The following is a 13,602-nucleotide window of genomic DNA, read 5'->3' as shown; positions in this document are numbered from 1 at the left end:
CACCACACAGACACTTCCAATCACCACACATCAAAGTACAAAGCGTATGACGTCATCACAGTCTGTGTTAGGAAGTCACATTTAGGAGTTAAATTCATTGTTCATCATACTCAAGAAATCTTTCTGTTATCTTGATTAACTTATCCCAACATTGTCAATCAGACTAAGTGATCACATGACGCTAGTTATCAACTCTATAAGGTAAACCAGGGTTTCCCATTTTAGCTACTAGCCTGTTTACATGAAAGGGGTGGCGTTGGGGGCATCTGACCAATCACATACAGAGCAGCAGAACAGCTGACTTTACAAAGAAATTACTGGGTTTACATGTATTAGTATAAGTCTTTTGCTGGCTTGTTTTTTCCCATCTGGGAAAAATTAAAATGGGCGTGGATATACTGGGAAAAGCATGTCGAATGATGAGCAGTGATACAGGAGACCAAGAGGAATTGCTCAGATAAGATTAAATGCTTTCATGGACGAGGACATGCTAGGGACAAGCGTTGCAGACAAAAGAAAAAACGAGATTAATGTTTATAGAGGAATTCAAAATGTTGTGAAATTGTTCTGCAGACAAATGGGAAAAGTCAAAGAATGAAGTTGAATTTAAGAATCTAAACTGATTAGACTACTGATGCTCATCAATGGAAAGATCCTCCCACTATCCATGGCACAGCAGTCCAAAGGGATCTTTCAGGTACTTGTTGTAAAGCAGTTTTCCAGAGAACTGATTGGTAGCTAAGTGGTGATTTCATACTTGTTGATCCGTAATCTCAAACACAACCTGCTCTGAAGCAGGTTTGCTCTACAGTTTAAGTCACTATGGTGATATACTCCAGTAAGAAGTGAGCTACCTTCATAGTACCTCTGTACTCATACCTGTGTGTTTCTTTGGCATTGCTTGTAGATGTGTTTTAAAATGCAGCTGCAGTGCATTTTAAAACCTTAAGGAAGCTGTTATTGATATGGTGTAGATTAGCCAACAGATTTCTTTTTTTTTTACCTGATGGACACAATGCAGTGTAGTAGCCCTGCCCCTCGTTATGGTTTGTTCTTCATCATTCACTCACTGTGCGTCGATATGCTGGATGTCTCCACAAACAGTTCTCTGCATGCAGATGCAGTTTTTCTTCATTTGGAGCTTTGTGGGAGCTGAGTTCTGTTTACAGAGATGTTAATGGTCCTGTATGTGACCTGTCACATTTTATTTATTAAACAGACCACCTTGCAGTGTAGCTTCCACGTTAGCTGAGGTTTGTTTTATTATTTGTTTTTGCTTGTTTTTTATTATTCTTGCTGATGATTTGTATTATCTAAATGTAAGGTTCATTCATATCAGTTTGCTTATTTAATTTAATACAGTTTTTTTTGCCTTTGTCTTTGTCTCCATAACTGATAGTCTCTTATATCAGATTCTGCTCATAAGGTTACTTTAACATTTGAGGCCACGTTATGATTGGTTTAGGTGGCAGCACAAGCAGCTTCACTTGCATAAAATATATATTTTTTTTAAATAACATCTGCAGTAATTTAATGAGGAATGAGTCATCCAGTTCAGCTCTGGTATTATGATAATATAATATGTGCTTCAGTCTTAAACAAGCACAGAATTTAATGAGCTGCTTCTTCCCGACTCCCTGATTTCTGCACAGCTGGATTATTGTACCAAAGAAACTGTTTCTGTAATATTTCTGTGAAATATAGTAATCCACTAAAACCCAGTGAGTGTTGGTTAGCTAAGATTTGTTTTTGTTCTTGATGGAATCGAAACACTCAGAAACGTCATTAATATTCGCTCGTCCTGCTGCAGACTTTTCTATCCAATCTAACAGTGAGAGCGAGCATGTGGTGCCCCACCCACTGGCTACAGGCCACATATTTCTGCAGATAAAGGCACCACCGTATTTGCCTTTATTCCGATGAAATGTCCTCTAAAGGACGCCCACACAATTGATGAGAAGTCAGAGACCAGATGCCGATGTTGTAATTCCATTAGAAAAAAGGCTGCACTTAAGTAGGGAAGATATGTGTAGGGCTTTTAAGGCCATTGCAGTCCCAAATGGAGGCAGATGGGGTATGTGAAGTTCAATATCTGTGGGCTGAGCACCCTGATACCACAACTCAAGATTTCTGTTTCTGCGTTATCAAAGGTAGCCGGTCAGAATATTCTGGATAATCCTTCATAATTGATCCGAATTTGCCAAATAGACTTAACATGGTGTTAAGTCTGTCACATCATTTATGAAAGTCAAAGGTTAAAGTGTGATTTTCATCAAGAAGAACTTGAAAAGAGAAACTACATGACTATGACTCGACATTAGGCACAGACAGGAATGCTCAAGCGGTATTAGCTGTTTGAAGGTACATTAGGAAAATGTTGAACGTAATGCACAACAAGCACCTTATTTCCTCCACAGAAGGTTGATAATTAACCTTTAACCTCCGTCACTGTGATGTGTGAATACTTCTGCTACTTTACGAACTATTGTAATCATAAAACACTTTTAAAATCTGTATACTCCAATGATTTAAAAACAATAATACAGCAAACATTTAAAACCAATCTCATGACCAAGGGCGCTGCTGGCTTCAGGACCATGCAATAATCCATGTGTGGTTTGTATTTGTATTATAATACAGTCTGTAAGAAAGCCTTTTGTTATATTATTGAGAATATTGATCAACTGATTGTGATGGTGATGGTGCTCATCCGTCTTTTATCAGTCACTGCATTTTAACACAGTTTGCTCACCGTACATTCCAGTTTCTGGTCGCTGAAACCAGTCAGACCTGAGCTCCTGGGGGCCTCCCTCAGGTGAATGTTGGTTTTTAAACTTCGTACCGCTTACGAAACTTCCCCAGCAGAACAATTGGTTTCAGGTTTATTCCTGTTAAGAGTTTGTACATGATAGATAGTTGTTTTGTTTTTTTAAATATCGGACACATAATCGGGAAAACACAAAAGGGAAACATTTGTCTTCTTTCTTTTTCATTTTCCCAGCACTAGTTTATTACATCACAGCTTAAAACACTGATTCCAGTATTCAACTAGTTATACATCATTTCCATCCCTTCTTCTTACTGTGTTGAGCCGTCAGAGATGCTTCATATTTCCATGTTTTACAGGATTGTCTGCCTGGAGTCTGTCGTCATTGTGCTTAAATAGTAGTTTTGACTTTTCATGTAAATGTCAGGATAGGCAGCATCTTCTTTAACTAGTTCAAGCTGCCAAAATTAATCCAGAATTAAATTTTAATCCTTATAAAAGGCTGAAAATAATTGTTCTGAATCCAAAACAGTTAGATGTAGTTTGTTAATTTCCCTCGTTTTGTTATTACCCTAGAGTAGCTTTGGTGTATCTTTTCTCTCTCAGTTAATATTTATTATAAACATCCATCATAACAGCATATATGCAATTACTGGTCACTTTGTTAGGTACACCTTGTTTATAGCAGGTATGACCCCTGTTGCTGACAGAACTGCGTCATGAAGTCATGTTCATTAATTGTTGACTTGAATCTGCCGTTCCACCTCATCCCAAAGATGCTCTATTGGAGTACAGTGAACTCATCTTCATGTTCAAGAAACCAGTTTGAGATGATTTGAGATGATTTTGAGATGGAGTGGTAAAGTCTATGTTTTTAGGGGAAATCACTGAAAAAGAAATCATTGTAGCAGAATCTAAAAACAAGACATCCATGATGGGTTAGACATGGTCATCGTAAAAAAGACCTTGGATTGTATAATCAAACCTCTATGTTATATTTTTAATCTCTCATTTTATTCGGCTGTATTTCCTGACCGAATGAAAGTGGTAAAAGTTATCCCACTTTATAAATCGGGAGACAGACATAGTTTTAATAATTATAGACCAATATCATTGCTATCACAGTTTTCTAAAGTGCTTGAAAAACTCTTTGCACAAAGATTTGATAGTTTCATTGAAAAACATCAACTGTTAAGCGAAAGTCAGTACGGATTTCGACGGAACAGATCAACAGCAATAGCATTAATGAATACTATTGAAGACATTTCATCAGCAACACATCATAATAAATATACTATAGGGGTATTCATTGATTTAAGAAAAGCTTTTGACACTCTGCAACACTCCATCTTGATTTCTAAGTTAAGAACTTATGGTGTGAGAGGAATAGTATTGAACTGGTTAAGCAGCTATTTAGATAATAGGTTTCAGTATGTGCAGTGTTTAGGCAATTCATCTGATAGAATGAAAATAGAATGTGGGGTCCCTCAAGGTTCTGTTTTAGGACCAAAACTTTTTAATTTATATATAAATGACATTTGTGATGTGTCAAAAATGTTGAATTTTGTTTTGTTTGCAGACGATACAAATTTTTATTGTTCCGGAGAGAACTTGAAAGAATTGGCTAAAATTATGGTTATTGAAATGAAAAAAATTAAAAAATGGTTTGATGTAAATGAGTTATCACTGAATTTGGAAAAAACAAAGTTTATGATATTCGGAAACCGTGTAAAGGAGGAAGAGATAGTATTATCTATAGAGGGAGTATTAATTGAAAGAGTGACAGAATTCCGTTTTCTGGGTGTAATAGTGGATGACAAGTTAACATGGAAATCACATATTGAACATGTTAAAAAAAAGTTGGCTAAAAGTATTTATATCCTGGGTAATGTTAGATATATATTAGATTACAAGACAATGAGAATATTATATTTTTCATTGTTTCTACCCTATCTGAGCTATTGTGTTGAAGTATGGGGGAATACATACGTGACTAATATGAAACCATTATATTTATTACAGAAGAGAGCGCTTCGAATTATGCATAATGTTAAATATAGAGAACACACTAATAATTTGTTTATAAAATCGAAATTGTTAAAACTAGAAGACATAGTGAAATTACAGACTTTAACTATTATGTTTAGGGCGAAAAATAAAACACTACCTCTTAAGTTACAAAGTTTATTTGTATTGTGTTCAGAAAATGGGGACGGCAGAAGGAAGTTTTATTTTAAGCACCGGTTTGCTCGAACCACACAAAGGCAAATGTGTCCAACAGTCATAGGCATAAGAAACTGGAATTCTCTCAGTGATCATCTTAAGTGTTGTATAAATGTTTCTCAATTTAAAATCTGCTATAAGAATAAAATGATAAACCAATATGAAGAAGTTGAAAAGAATAGAATTTAATTGTAGAAAAATGATCCTTTTAGTTTGATATTTAGTGGTATTGCTCATTGTTGAGTATATTGTTCTGTTTGCTTTGTTTTGTTATGTGCAGAAAATTGTCATAGTGTAATTTTGGTTGCCTACTTGTATTATCACAGATAGGGGGCAGGTATCAATAAGAATTTATTCTTCTTCCTGCTCCTTTTCATGCATGGAAACAGTGTTACTTTAATTGAAAGGAAGGTTGTGTATGGGAATGCATTACTGCTGTGTGAAACAAAAAAATACTTTTCCCCCCATTCCATGCAAGGCCACTTGGGTTGGCTGGAAGACTGTTTACTTAGCCTGATAGGCTGAAGGACACTGTCTCAGCTGATCTATGGACACGCACACACACACTTACACTGATAAGCACTCACTCATCCCCCTCCCTTTCCAACGCCTTCGATGCTTGTGCCCTACCGGGGAAGATAGCAGTCAACTGGACCAGCGCAGATGCTGCAGGACCGGATGCGCTGTCTACACCGGCTCTCTCTTACCCTTTACCCGCCCCTGTTGCTTGTCTTGTGTTTCTATGGTGTATTGATAGTCATGTGCTTTTTGTGCTGAGGTGTTTTTTCTGTTATCAAACTGTTCTCCCACTAGGAGCTCAGTCTGAGTGGAGTTTTTTTTTCTCCTCCTCTTACCTCATGTTATGTATTTTCGTTGTTTTTTTCCTATCAGCCTACCTTTCTGACATGTCTCCCCAATGTGATGTTTGTGTAAAGTTGGTCAGAAGGTTCCTTTGTAAGTGCGCATGCGCCATTAGCGTGCTGCCTGCTGTAACCCTAATTTCCTTTGGGATTAATGTAATTATTGATGATCTTTACCCATTAAGATTTTAAATGAAACGATAAACAAAGGCCAAGAAAACTGAGTTAAACTCCTGAGTCTACTATATATTTGCACCATGAAGAAATGAATTGTTTGCACCAGTAATAAATAATCAAATATATCAAATTATCATCAATATTTAAATAAAAGAACCATTGCACCAAACAAAACAACAATTCAACAGACAGTTCTATAAAACTGTGGATGATTCAAAGTGCTGCTATAACTGCACAACAAAACTGCAGTGAGAAAAGCTTTGGATGTTCAGTTTAGTTATAATGACAGTTAAACAACTAAAATACTCGATTAAGTAGGTGAGAAAAAGTTACATTTACTGGATCAGTTTAAGACCAAAATACATTTGAATGAATTACTGACATGGACACTTTGTGAAAAATTACTAAACAGTTCAGGCAAAATTTTACTAAAACCTTGAATTAAACTGGAAAGTTTGCATTTAAACTCCACTGTGACTGTGTACACAGGAAAAACTACAAAATAATGTTTGTTTGTTTGTTTTTTTTGTAAACACTGTGGACCGATCTGCATTTGTTGTTGCTAAATTTAAATATTTGTTACTATTTAATGATCATAATCTCATTTGAACATAGGTTTGATTTAGTGGAGTCAGTTGTTCCCATGCATCATTCTGTAAGTGTGAGAATGAACTAAGATTAGAAAATGTCAAAATATAAAGTGTCATTTATTTTTATTCATCACAGCATCCTAAACTTTGCTGAACTTTTTGAAATATAAAATGAACTCACTGAGTGTTGACTGTCACATTTCAAAGCACCAAGTAAAGATAAACTATTAAACTTTAACTGGGTCAGACTTGTTACTGCATGATGTAATCACACATACCACACCCTGCATCATGTGATTGGCTCTTGGTCGCTCTGTAAGAATATATCTCCCTTCACAGATGTGTCTGTATCAGGATGGGTCTAAAGGTGAACAAGAGCAGAGATCTGTTTCCCTTCAGAGCACAGAGGTTGTTTCTGTTCAGAGGAAGTCAAACTGTCTGACAGTCACTGAGAGACGGTGAAACGGCACAGCACATGAATCAAATGGATCAAACAAAATTCTGCTGTTCAGTCTGTTTGGATCTACTGAAGGATCCGGTGACTATTCCCTGTGGACACAGCTACTGCATGAACTGTATTAAAAGCTTCTGGGATGAAGAGGAAAAGAAGAAAATCTACAGCTGCCCTCAGTGCCGGAGGACTTTCACAGCGAGGCCTGTCCTGGAGAAAAACACCATGTTAGCAGATTTAGTGGAGGAGCTGAAGAAGACTGGACTCCAAGCTGCTCCTGCTGATCACTGCTATGCTGGACCTGAAGATGTGGCCTGTGATGTCTGCACTGGAAGAAAAATGAAAGCCTTCAAGTCCTGTTTAGTCTGTCTGGCATCTTACTGTGAGAAACACCTTCAGCCTCATTATGATGTGGCTCCATTAAAGAAACACAAGCTGGTGGAGCCCTCCAAGAAGCTCCAGGAGAACATCTGCTCTCGTCATGATGAGGTGATGAAGATGTTCTGCCGTACTGATCAGCAGAGTATCTGTTATCTCTGCACAGTGGATGAACATAAAGGCCATGAAACAGTCCCAGCTGCAGCAGAAAGGACTGAGAAGCAGAAGGAGCTCGAGGTGAGACGACTAAACATCCAGCAGAGAATCCAGGAGCGAGAGAAAGATGTGAAGCTGCTTCAACAGGAGGTGGAGGCCATCAATGGCTCTGCTGATAAAGCAGTGGAGGACAGTGAGAAGATGTTCACTGAGCTGATCCGTCTCATCCAGAAAAGAAGCTCTGATGTGAAGCAGCAGGTCAGATCCCAGCAGGAAACTGAAGTGAGTCGAGTCAAAGAGCTTCAGGAGAAGCTGGAGCAGGAGATCACTGAGCTGAAGAGGAAAGATGCTGAGCTGAAGCAGCTCTCACACACAGAGGATCACATCCAGTTTCTACACAACTACCCCTCACTGTCAGCACTCAGTGAGTCTACACTCATCCAGCATCAATATCCGTCCTCTGAGCTACTTTGAGGATGTGACAGCAGCTGTGTCAGAGGTCAGAGATAAACTACAGGACATTCTGAGAGAGGAATGGACAAACATCTCACTGACAGTCACTGAAGTGGATGTTTTACTGTCACCAGAGCCAAAGACCAGAGCTGGATTCTTAAAATATTCACGTGAAATCACACTGGATCCAAACACAGCAAACACACATCTGTTATTATCTGAGAGGGAACAGAAAAGCAACAAGAATGGAAACAACACAGTCTTATTCTGATCATCCAGACAGATTCACTTGGTGGTTTCAGGTTCTGAGTAGAGAGAGTCTGACTGGACGTTGTTACTGGGAGGTGGAGTGGAGAGGGAAAGAAGTTTGTGTAGCAGTCGCATACAAGAATATCAGCAGAAAAGGGATTAAATGTAAATTTGGACATAATGACAAATCTTGGGTATTAAATTGTAACAACAACAGCAGGTATTTTGTCCTTCTACAGCGTCTCTGAAACCATGACTCTCCTCCACAGAGTCCAGACCACATTCACTCAGCCGCTCTATGCTGGACTGTTGGTTTACTATAATTATGGAGACACTGCTGAGTTGATTAAGCTCAAATAGACTGAAGTCTTTCATATTGTGGGTTTAAATCTGTGTTTTAGTTTCATTTTATTTTCTCTCCATCATTTCTGCACAGAGATCAGCTGTCAGTCAAACATTATGGGTGGTACCTCCACATCTTCTAGTTGTTCTCTTGATGTTTCTGAGTTTTTAAAGGAGATCTTTCCTGTGACTGTTTATGGAGGCTATCACTGCTCATCATCATTTTGATTTACTAAAATATTTCTCCACATGAAAATGTAAACTTCTCTATCCTCTAAATGTTTCTGGAATATTTGTATTGAAAATGTCGACATTTCTCTTCATGAGTATGGCAGACCATGTGTGTGTGTTTGTGTTTGTTTTTGTCAAAATCATCAAACAAATGAGGAAAAACTGTGATTTTAATGAATGAATTCATATATTGTGTTGATGTTTTATTGTGTGAATAAACTGGAAGGTTTGACTATAAATCAAACTTTGAACAAAGTCTTTTCTTCTGTCTTCATTCCAGGATCTCACTCAAATCTGATGCAGAAAATATGAAACTAATCTGAGAGAATAACTGAAGCAGGCAGGCAACCAGATCAGTGAACACTGCTCTGTGACCATTTTGTTCCTGCAGTTCATAGGCAACAACTCTCCATTTTCCCCTCAATTGTTGTTCTTGTGCTTTTTGTCCTCAGGTGAGGTTTGAAGTGTCTGTGTGGTGCAGCTGGTCTGGTCTGTCCAGGCTGCACCACACAGACACTTCCAATCACCACACATCAAAGTACAAAGCGTATGACGTCATCACAGTCTGTGTTAGGAAGTCACATTTAGGAGTTAAATTCATTGTTCATCATACTCAAGAAATCTTTCTGTTATCTTGATTAACTTATCCCAACATTGTCAATCAGACTAAGTGATCACATGACGCTAGTTATCAACTCTATAAGGTAAACCAGGGTTTCCCATTTTAGCTACTAGCCTGTTTACATGAAAGGGGTGGCGTTGGGGGCATCTGACCAATCACATACAGAGCAGCAGAACAGCTGACTTTACAAAGAAAGATAAAACTATAAACATGAAAAGGTTAAACACTTGTATTAATAAAGTTGAAATAGGAACTAAAAGTTCTTTTGCTGAGCTCTGTTGATGTTTACCAGTCTGGGAGAAAATACAAGCATAAATACAAAAATGGGCGTGGATATACTGGGAAAAGCATGTCGAATGATGAGCAGTGATACAGGAGACCAAGAGGAATTGCTCAGATAAGATTAAATGCTTTCATGGACGAGGACATGCTAGGGACAAGCGTTGCAGACAAAAGAAAAAAACGAGATTAATGTTTATAGAGGAATTCAAAATGTTGTGAAATTGTTCTGCAGACAAATGGGAAAAGTCAAAGAATGAAGTTGAATTTAAGAATCTAAACTGATTAGACTACTGATGCTCATCAATGGAAAGATCCTCCCACTATCCATGGCACAGCAGTCCAAAGGGATCTTTCAGGTACTTGTTGTAAAGCAGTTTTCCAGAGAACTGATTGGTAGCTAAGTGGTGATTTCATACTTGTTGATCCGTAATCTCAAACACAACCTGCTCTGAAGCAGGTTTGCTCTACAGTTTAAGTCACTATGGTGATATACTCCAGTAAGAAGTGAGCTACCTTCATAGTACCTCTGTACTCATACCTGTGTGTTTCTTTGGCATTGCTTGTAGATGTGTTTTAAAATGCAGCTGCAGTGCATTTTAAAACCTTAAGGAAGCTGTTATTGATATGGTGTAGATTAGCCAACAGATTTCTTTTTTTTTTTACCTGATGGACACAATGCAGTGTAGTAGCCCTGCCCCTCGTTATGGTTTGTTCTTCATCATTCACTCAAGATTCGCAGAGTTTACATAAAAAGCCCTTTTTTGTCATGTACATCGTTATCAGGATGAGAAATGTCTTACATGAGGATATGAGATTTTGGTCATCGCACAGCCTTAACCCCAAATGTTTATTTGAATCCTACAACTTCTCATGTTTTTGTGTTGTATTAAAACTTATGATTGTTATTTTAGATGGAATAAACTTACAAAAAATATTCCTCTAGTAACAAAGAATATAACTGCCTCACTCAGGTCATTTTAGCCTCAGTTGTGTCAGGGTTAACTTTAACATTCAGAGTATTTGTCATGATGAGCTGTTTGTGTTTGTCAGGTGAACGGCGGCATTCAGAATCGGCTGGAACAAGAAGTCCTGCACTACGACTACCACGCCTCCTTCTTCGACATCTTTGTAAGGTTCTTTCTTTTGCTTTAAATGATCAACTTTATATCTTTTATTTTATGTGGGGTTTTTTTTCACTATTTTTTCCTTCCTTTTTGTTTCCCTCCTCCTTCTGTGCCACCTTCACCTTCCTCCCCTCCCTCAGCTGCTGGCAGTTTTCAGGTTTGCCGTCCTCATCCTGGCCTACGCTGTCTGCAAGCTTCGTCACTGGTGGGCACATCTCTTCAAGCTTTATTTGCAAGGCTTCCTTGTGTTTCTCGCTGTCCTGAAGCTTGCAATCCATATCTTCCTTTTTCATGGTCTGTTGCGCTTTCTTTCGAAGAAACTCAACCCTTCCTTTCAGCACTTTTTCATTTATCTCAGTGCCTTGGAGTTTTATGACCAGTTGTTTCTTCTCTTGGAGGAGTTCTTGATTTTTTTGAAGAGCTTCATCCAGCTTTACTTGCAGCTCCTGAATCTTTTTTTCCCTCTCTTTCTCGTTTTTCTTCTGTTGGAGGATTTCTTCTGTTGGTTTTTCTTGTACTTTATTGAGCTTTGCTTGGAGCTCAAAGATCCTTCCCCGCATGTCTAGGAGTTCCATTTCTTTCTCCTTTATAATATCTTCCTTATCGAGAAGCTGTCTGAACAGTTTATCTGCTTCAGCGGTCCTTCTCTCACAGTGCTCTCTCAGTGAGATAATCTCCGTTCGTTGTTTAAAAAAACTTTCCCAGATGTAATTGGTGTACTCTGGCTGGGGCGGGTGTCGCGTATTGTGATTGTTCATGAGATTTTCCTCATGCATTTCTTCCGAGCACATCTTCTGCAGTTGAGTATCGTCTTCTCGATTGCAAAGAGGAGCGCTGGGCTTTACGTTTTCTCTTTTTTTCTGCTTTCTTGGAGACATGTTGGAATCTGTTAACAGTGACTCTGAAAAGGATCCAAAAAGGGCTTCTCTGGCGAACGTTCGTTTGAATGCTGCAAACATAAATGCTGCGAATAACGGACTAAAAGTTCTTGCGTCTCACCCCTATTTATAGGTTTTAGGATCAAAGGATCGAAGGATCACAGTGGTGGTAAGATTCTAAATGTGTGTGACATCACAGTTCCGTAAGCCAATGAGGTTGTCACATGACATTTGTGGGAGGGCATTCTTTACTTGGACAAATTATCAATAAGCTTTCAATACCAGTAACAATGGTGACAGTATAATTGACAATTATATGTGTCCAGTATGTTGGCTGATTTGCTTTTACTTTTTGCATATGAAAATAAAAGCTGGGCTGATTTTAACACCATTACAAGAAGTGTTGTTAATTATTCTTTTTGAATCTAATCAGGTTACCACAAATTGTTTTTTAATTTAGTAGAACTTGAAATGTTTGTCAGTGGGTAAACAATTCATAATGCAAAGTCAGAAACATCAAGTTATTCTTAGTACTGCATACTTGCAATACATAAGTTGTCCTGACAGTCATGTAGGGCATCCGTAGTTCAGGGGGTCGGGAAGCTCATCTTGTAACTGGAAGGTTGCCGGTTTGACCCCCAGCTCTCTCTGTCTTGGTCGTTGTGTCCTTGGGCAAGACACTTTACCTACCGCCTACTGATGATGGCGCGATATGGCAGCCTCGCTTCTGTCAGTCAGTCTCACAAATGCAGCAGAGCTTTTACATCGTTTGTCTCAGGAAATAAGATCACAGTTCAGACCCAGAAATTTATACCACACAGGGATAAATGCTGACAACAGCTTCTGCCACATAGATCCAACCCACAAGTTTCATTTAAACTTGAAGCTCAGAAATGCACCGTATTTGATAGCTTGCTGCGAGACCTCACACCGAGCACATCTACTGCGGGTGTGGTGCCTGTTATTGGACCCGGAGTTAGCAACATCCCCCAAGAACCCGAAGAGGAGAGGCCTGGCCCCTAGCCCTGCCAGTGTAGCAGAAATGATGACGGATGATGATGGCCGTTATACTCTGTGTGAGTAGCTTCATGTTGTTCATGTGTAATTTACATTGAGTAGGCTAACCACTTATTAAATTAATGCATGTAAGGTGAACTAGAAAACACCGTTGTAGTTACATGCGGCTGTCTTCTTGTTTGATGGCAGATACTCCCTTCACCCTAGATACTCTTTGCTCCACATTTAGTTCCACCCTACTCTCCCGAGGCTGATTATGTTGAAGAAGATATATAATGTAATCATTTTTTAAAAGAATGCCAATATTTAACCTCAGCTGGGCAAATCTGGTTAGATAATTGAGACCTAATCTAATAGTAACTTTAACTTTGGACTTCATTTTGTATGACACCTTTTTATAGGCTTGCCATCATGTGATGTCATCTTTTATGGTCTCTCAGTTGTCTTCATTATTACTTCTGTTCCTTTACTTTTAGTCTTTCACTGGTGTGCATTTTTATTGTTTCTATTTTAACTCTCTATTAACTTTACTCATCTCAAGCCCAAATATCTAACTTTTATATGGGGCAGTAAAACTGTTTTTTCTTCTTAATACTGAACTTGTTTAACTCCAAGAGAATTATTTGTAATAGGAGTGAGATTCCAGTTACAAATGGATTTCAAGAATAAAAAGAAAAGTTTAAAGAAGGTTTAGATTCCCTAAACATACATATAACACAGCCTAAATATATATTTGTTTAAGCCTCATTGCAGTTATTTGCAGTCAGTGCTCCTGAATGTGCTTTTAATTCAGAGTCAGTAG

The 13,602-nt window shown here is 38.3% G+C and overlaps 1 long non-coding RNA gene and 1 pseudogene across 1 annotated transcript in view; both read left to right on the top strand.

The window, feature by feature from the left end:
• Positions 1-8,654, top strand: part of LOC121813473 — a 17,327-nt gene extending 8,673 nt beyond the window's left edge. The window contains exons 2-3 of the long non-coding RNA XR_006053724.1: positions 7,019-7,025; positions 8,522-8,654. This is a non-coding gene — a long non-coding RNA (uncharacterized LOC121813473). The remainder of the gene's footprint in view (positions 1-7,018; positions 7,026-8,521) is intronic.
• LOC121813472 lies at positions 6,969-8,433 on the top strand (annotated as a pseudogene).
• Positions 8,655-13,602: the final 4,948 nt, after the last annotated feature.

The sequence above is a fragment of the Haplochromis burtoni genome, unplaced genomic scaffold (genome assembly GCF_018398535.1).
Source record: "Haplochromis burtoni strain Fernald_Lab_line unplaced genomic scaffold, NCSU_Asbu1 Contig_1743, whole genome shotgun sequence".
In the NCBI taxonomy this organism is placed as follows: Eukaryota; Metazoa; Chordata; class Actinopteri; order Cichliformes; family Cichlidae; genus Haplochromis; species Haplochromis burtoni.
The sequence above is the reverse complement of the archived record's forward strand: the minus strand, read 5'-3'. Positions and strand labels throughout refer to the sequence as shown.